The sequence below is a fragment of the Perognathus longimembris genome, chromosome 20 (genome assembly GCF_023159225.1).
Source record: "Perognathus longimembris pacificus isolate PPM17 chromosome 20, ASM2315922v1, whole genome shotgun sequence".
Taxonomy (NCBI): Eukaryota; Metazoa; Chordata; class Mammalia; order Rodentia; family Heteromyidae; genus Perognathus; species Perognathus longimembris.
This window is the reverse complement of record NC_063180.1, coordinates 21,833,933-21,839,942: the sequence shown is the minus strand read 5'-3', so window position 1 is coordinate 21,839,942 and position 6,010 is coordinate 21,833,933. Positions and strand designations below refer to the sequence as shown.

Here is a 6,010-nt window from a genome sequence, read left to right as displayed (position 1 = left end):
GAAGGACAGAGTAGGAAAGACGCTAGAACTTATAGGCACAGGAAGGAACTTCCTGAATAGAGTCCCAGGGGCACAACAAATAGGGGAAAGACTCGACAAATGGGACTACTACAAATTAAAAAGTTTCTGCACAGCTAAGGACATAGCCACCAAAATAGAAAGACAGCCAACCATATGGGAAAGGATATTTACCAGCACAGCAACAGACAAAGGCCTGATATCTGTCATCTACAGAGAACTCAAAAAACTAAGCCCCTCCAAGCCCAATAAACCTATTAGGAAATGGGCAAAGGAGCTAAAGAGAGACTTCACAAGAGAAGAGATAAAAATGGCAAAGAAACACATGAGAAAATGCTCAATATCCCTGCTAGTAAAGGAAATGCAAATAAAAACAACCCTGAGATACCGCCTCACCCTAGTTAGAATGGCCTATACTCTGAACTCAGGCAATAACAAATGCTGGAGGGGGTGCGGGGAAAGAGGAACCCTTCTCCATTGTTGGTGGGAGTGTACAACCACTTTGGAGACCAGCATGGAGGTTTCTCAAAAAGCTCAATATAGACCTACCCTATGACCCAGCCATACCACTCCTAGGCATCTATCCTAAACAGCAAACCCCAAGATATCAAAAAAGACATTTGTACTTCCATGTTTATCGTGGCACAATTCTCAATAGCCAAAATATGGAAACAACCCAGATGCCCCTCCACAGATGAATGGATCCAAAAAATATGGTACTTATACACAATGGAATACTACATAGCGATTAGGAATGGTGAAATATTGTTATTCCCAGGGAAATGGTCAGAACTCGAACAAATAATGTTGAGCGAGACAAGCCTAGGACACAGAAAACAAAGGGGCATGATCTCCCTGATATATGACTGTTAACAAAGGGAGACGGAGATACAGTAGAGACCAAGTCTATGAAACCAAAAACTGCTTGTCAAATAGTATTCCCCACAGGATTGGGTCAGCGACCCAACAGTATGTAACTAAAACCAAACAATTACTCAACATATAAAGGTCAAAAATTGACCTCTCAGGGGAATACAGTAGCTCAAAAGCTAGGTATGTACGTTCATATAAGACTACTGTCGACATGTGGTCTAATATCGACATTACATTTAAAGCCCTAGGCGAACTTTCTTGGGCGTGGCCACGTGGCTACTGTATATGTTCTTGATACATTATATATGGTATATATGTCTACCTGACCTAGAGAAGAGATAGAAAAACAGGACGTAAGATATCACAAGAAATGTACACACTGCCCTACTATGTAACTGTACCCTTTTTGCACAACATCTTGTCAAAAAGTTTGTGTTCAATTAATAAATAAATAAAAATAATAAAAATTAAATAGAGTGGTTAGTTTTATACTGCATCTAGTTCACCTGTCCAGGATTATTTGACTATGGTCCACATCTTTGACTCTGATTTTGTTTGAGGACCCTCACTGTTAGGTCCTCTCCTTGAGGGCTACATGCAGATGCCCCCACCTCATTAAGTCTCCACCCAGTTACCTGGGTAACCAGCAGACCTGGAGGCAGTTACCTCCCCTTTCCCTGAGGTCACATCCTAATCCACCTGGCCACACCCCTTGCCCCTGCCCTAGATATAAAGCAGGGCCGGGTGGGGGTTCCTCTCCTTGCTCTCCCTTCTCTCCCTTCTCTCCCTTCTCTCCCTGCTCTCCCTGTTCTCCCTGCTCTCCCCTCTCTTCTTCTTCCCTCTCTCTCTCCCTTCTCTCTGGCCATGGATCATCTTGGCCACAGGCCAGCAGTTCGATAATAAACTTTCTTTACTGCCTGAATACCGCGTGGCGTTCTCCTTTACCGGCTGCCTACTTTAAAAACCTAACACTCACCACATAAATGAGTGTTCAGGGTGCACTATAAACTGCAGAAGGAGAATGCCAGATCTCCTGGCTACCTATGTTTTTAGGTTTAAAATGGTATTGTCCAAATTGTTATTGACCACTTCCAACTGATCTTGGCCTTGGAAGTGAAGAAAGACTTGGACAAGAGTAGAATAGAGAAGTTGGGGGGAACCTTCCTTCCTGTCCACTATTAATTTGTATCCATTTTCAACCTTAATCCATGGGGAGTGATAAATGTGGCCATGAAGAGCGTAGAGAATAAAATTGTGACCATTATGCCCCTAACAGCTATTTTGCTTCTGTACCTTTGCTTGCTAACCCATGGGGAAGTGGATAGCTACTCTGTAACCACACGCCTCCCCCACACACACCCCTTCTGTGAACTCTGTACTACCTGACTCTGGGCATTATCTGGCGCTGGGATGTGATTAATTGTCCACGCCCGGAGCCCACTCAAGGTTGGACATAACTAAGTGTCAGCTCTCAGACCCCAGCCTGGACCTGGACAAAGGAGATAGGAACCACCAGGCTCCAGGCATGTGGCTTGACCACTCCTGGAGGCCCACCCCCAGGGTTAAGGCCATCTGACTGCCATCTGACCCATGCTTTGGCCGGAAGACCCAGGCCAATCCTGAGGTGACCAGTAAACTAAGGCAAATGTCAACCAATCATGTACTTGTAACCGGGGGTCTTCCTCATCTTCCCTCATCTTCCTTGTACTTGTCTATAAAAGCTGTGCTGGAATTGTGCTCAGGGCCTCTCAGCGTCACTGACAATGAGTGCACGGGGGACCGGGTGCGAACTCGTAATAAACGACCCTTGCGGTTTGGCTTTGACTCTGGACTCTAATGGTTGTCTTTGGGGGCCTTAAAATCTGGGCATTACAGCCACAGATTTGATCCACGTGGAATCCCCCTTGGATTGGATCAGAGAGGGACCCTCAATCAACCAATGCGTTCTTGGAACAAAAAGAACTTTGATTTGCTTGTCACTTGCCTTGGCCACCACAATCCTCATAGCTCCTCTAGGACTTTAGCAATTCTGGGCATTGTATGTGAGATAAATCACACATGACTTCTTTTAGGATATTTTTGTTGGTTTTTTTTTTGCTTTTGTAAGGTCAGGCTGGCCTCATGTGCTTCACATGGGTCTTTTTTGTCTGCCTTGTCAACATTGAGTGATACTCCATTTTGATCTCTTAACCTGTTTAGGATTGTGCAACTATTTCTCTGTGAATATTTGGGTTTCCTCCTCTGGGCTAGTGCTCTACCACATTAGCCACAGGTCTTCAATAATGAGCTACTATATGAACCCCACAAGGAGAGCAGGAGGGAGTCGGGCCACAGACCTTGGACATCCAGACCAGCCAGGTAGAACACGGGACATGGTGCTGTGCCTCCGGTTGTAGAGCATGAGCCTTGAGCAAAAGAATCTCAGGGACAGTGTCCAGGCCTGGGAAACCCAGGAGAGTCTTCTCCGCCTCTGGCCATGCAGGATAGGTTTCTACCAAAATCACCAAAGCAAGTACACAGCCTGCAATATTTCCTCCACCTTGACCCCCAAGGCTGAGGGGCAGCATGGCCACTGCTTTGCACCTTGCAGCAGCCTCAAACCATAAGGTTAGCCCTAATGCCTAGAATCACGGGGTGCCGGATGGAGGGCAATTCCCTGGAATGTATCTCTGTGAGTGAGGGATAACTTTGTCCCCTCACGACATCCCATGTCATGTCTCTTTCAATCATCCCCAATCCCCTTACTTTATTATTATTTTTTGTGCCAGTCCTGGGGCTTGAACTCAGGGCCTGCGCACTGTCCCTGAATGTTTGTGATCAAGGCTACTTGCTGCTCTCCCACTTGAGCCACAGCGGCTTTCAGATGCTTACTTAGAGAAAAGAGTCTCACAGACTTCGTTGCTCCAACTGGCCTCAAACAGCGATCTTCAGACCTCAGCTCACTGAGTAGCTAGGATTACAGGCAGAAGAACCGGCACCCTGTTTATAGCTGTTTCTTAAGGTCAAAGTCATTCAAAGCCCCCTAGTGACTGAGAAAACATCCCCCAAAATGTCCCATGGTTCTCCATGACCTAATATACCATTGCCCATTTCTAGAGTGCCACTTTCGTTCAGGGTGACATTTGTTTTACACTTTGAATGACATCGATTAAGTTGTAGGGAAAACTTTCTCTGCTAGACATTATTCGGTGTGTTTTGTTTTGTTTTTCTCAGTTGTGAGGCTTGAACTCAGGGCCTAGATACTGTTCTTGAATTCCCTTTCCTCAAGACTAGCGGTCTCCCTCTTTCTGCCATGGTGCCACTTCTGGTTTTCTGCTATTTAATTGGAGATAAGATTCTCACAGACTTCCTGCCTCCTAAGTATCAAGGATTATATAGGTCAGGACAATGAAAGGAAATCTGAGAAACTCTCCCTGTCCCCCAGGAGCCTGCAGAAACACAGAGATCCATGACATGGTAGCTCAAGGCTAAGATCCAGGACAGGAGTAAGATCCTGGGAAAACAGGGAAAATCAGAAAATAAATGTGTGGAATGCTCTTGGCAATGATTTGGGTGATGTTAGTGAATCGGACTTAAGTCATTGAGCCAGAAGTACCTCCCTCATTCTTTGAAATTTTTGTGATATTTACACTTATTCTCAATATAAAGGATTTGTAATTTATTTCTTTTTAATTAAGAAAAAACAGCCCTCAAGCCTATTTCCTTCTTCTGTTTTTTGTGCCAGTCCTGAGGCTTGGACTCAGGGCCTGAGCCCTGTCCCTGGCTTCATTTTTATCAAGGATAGCACTCTACCACTTCACGTCAAGCTTTTTCTGTGTATGTGGTGCTGAGGAATCGAACCCAGGGCTTCGTGCATGCAAGGCAAGCACTCTACCACTAAGCCACATTCCCAGCCCCAAGCCTATATTCTTCTATTTCCTCTTGTTCAGATTCCCTGCCATGAACCAAATATCAGATGAGGACAGATCACCCTTGAGCAATTTCACAGTTGCCCAATATAAATGACCCTGTGTTTTTCTTTATCATGAAATTAGTTTCATAATAAAATGGGAAAAGTTAATGATTGGCTTCGCCACCCAGGATGACAACCCACACGCTGCCACCACCTCCCCAGTGGCAGTGCCAGTGGCCTGGGACCAACATCCAGGCACTCAGGGCTCCGCCATGACACAGGACTATGTATGGCATGACGGCCTTCCTTTCCCTGCCGTGGGTTACAACCCTGAAGTCACAAAAGCAGCACATGGGAAGTTGGTCCTGAAGGATGAGGATGTCATCATGGTGACCTACCCCAAATCAGGTGAACTGTCAGGGTACTTACTGCATGGGCCAGGCCAGGCCTGTGTTCCAACTCCTTCCTGCTTTCCACTTGGGGATGGTGTAGTAGCTCAGTATTGGAAAACTGAGGCCCAAATGGTAGAGTGCCAGCCTACAGCACCAAAGCCCTGACTTCAAGCTCCAGGACTGGCACAAAAATATACAGATAGAGAGAGAGAGAGAGAGAGAGAGAGAGAGAGAGAGAGATGTTTTGTGGATCCTCCATCCTATATTAAAATGAAAAGAATGGCTTTGAGGTTGCTTGGAGAAAAAGGATGATTTGAAATTGAAGAATCATTGCAGTTGGCAACTGGAAAGCTTCTAATAAATAGAAGGAACTGACGGGCCAGTCCTGGAATACAAGAAATACATTGAAGGGATTTCAGGAAGAACTGAGAGGTAGATTAAAACCAAATATCCACAGAGAAATGACTGTGCAATCCAAAACAGTTTAAGAGAACAAAATTGAATAAAACTCAGTGTTGAAAATGCGGACAGCTCAGACCCATGCTCCACCGCTTTCAGGACATGAGACAAGGCTGCAGTGAGAAAAAATATATATTCTGATTGCTCTCACATACAAGACCCAGAACTTCCAAAGTCCTAGAGGAGATAAGAGGATTGTGGTGGCCAAGTCAGGTGGCAAGCAAATCAATATTCAGCTGTTGTGGACAGTACCTTTATAAGATGTCAAAATACTAGCATTGGGTGAGATGTGATTGAAATAAACTTAACACTACTTATCCCCACCAGATGTTATACTTGACAAAATTTGTATCATTAAGTTTATGGTATATAGATT

General features: G+C 45.0%; 1 protein-coding gene across 1 annotated transcript in view; it reads right to left on the bottom strand.

Moving 5' to 3' along the window:
• The window catches only part of LOC125368443 (sulfotransferase 2A1-like), a 33,345-nt gene that overhangs the window by 2,635 nt on the left and 24,700 nt on the right, over window positions 1-6,010 (bottom strand). The gene's annotated exons all lie outside the window — the stretch shown is intronic.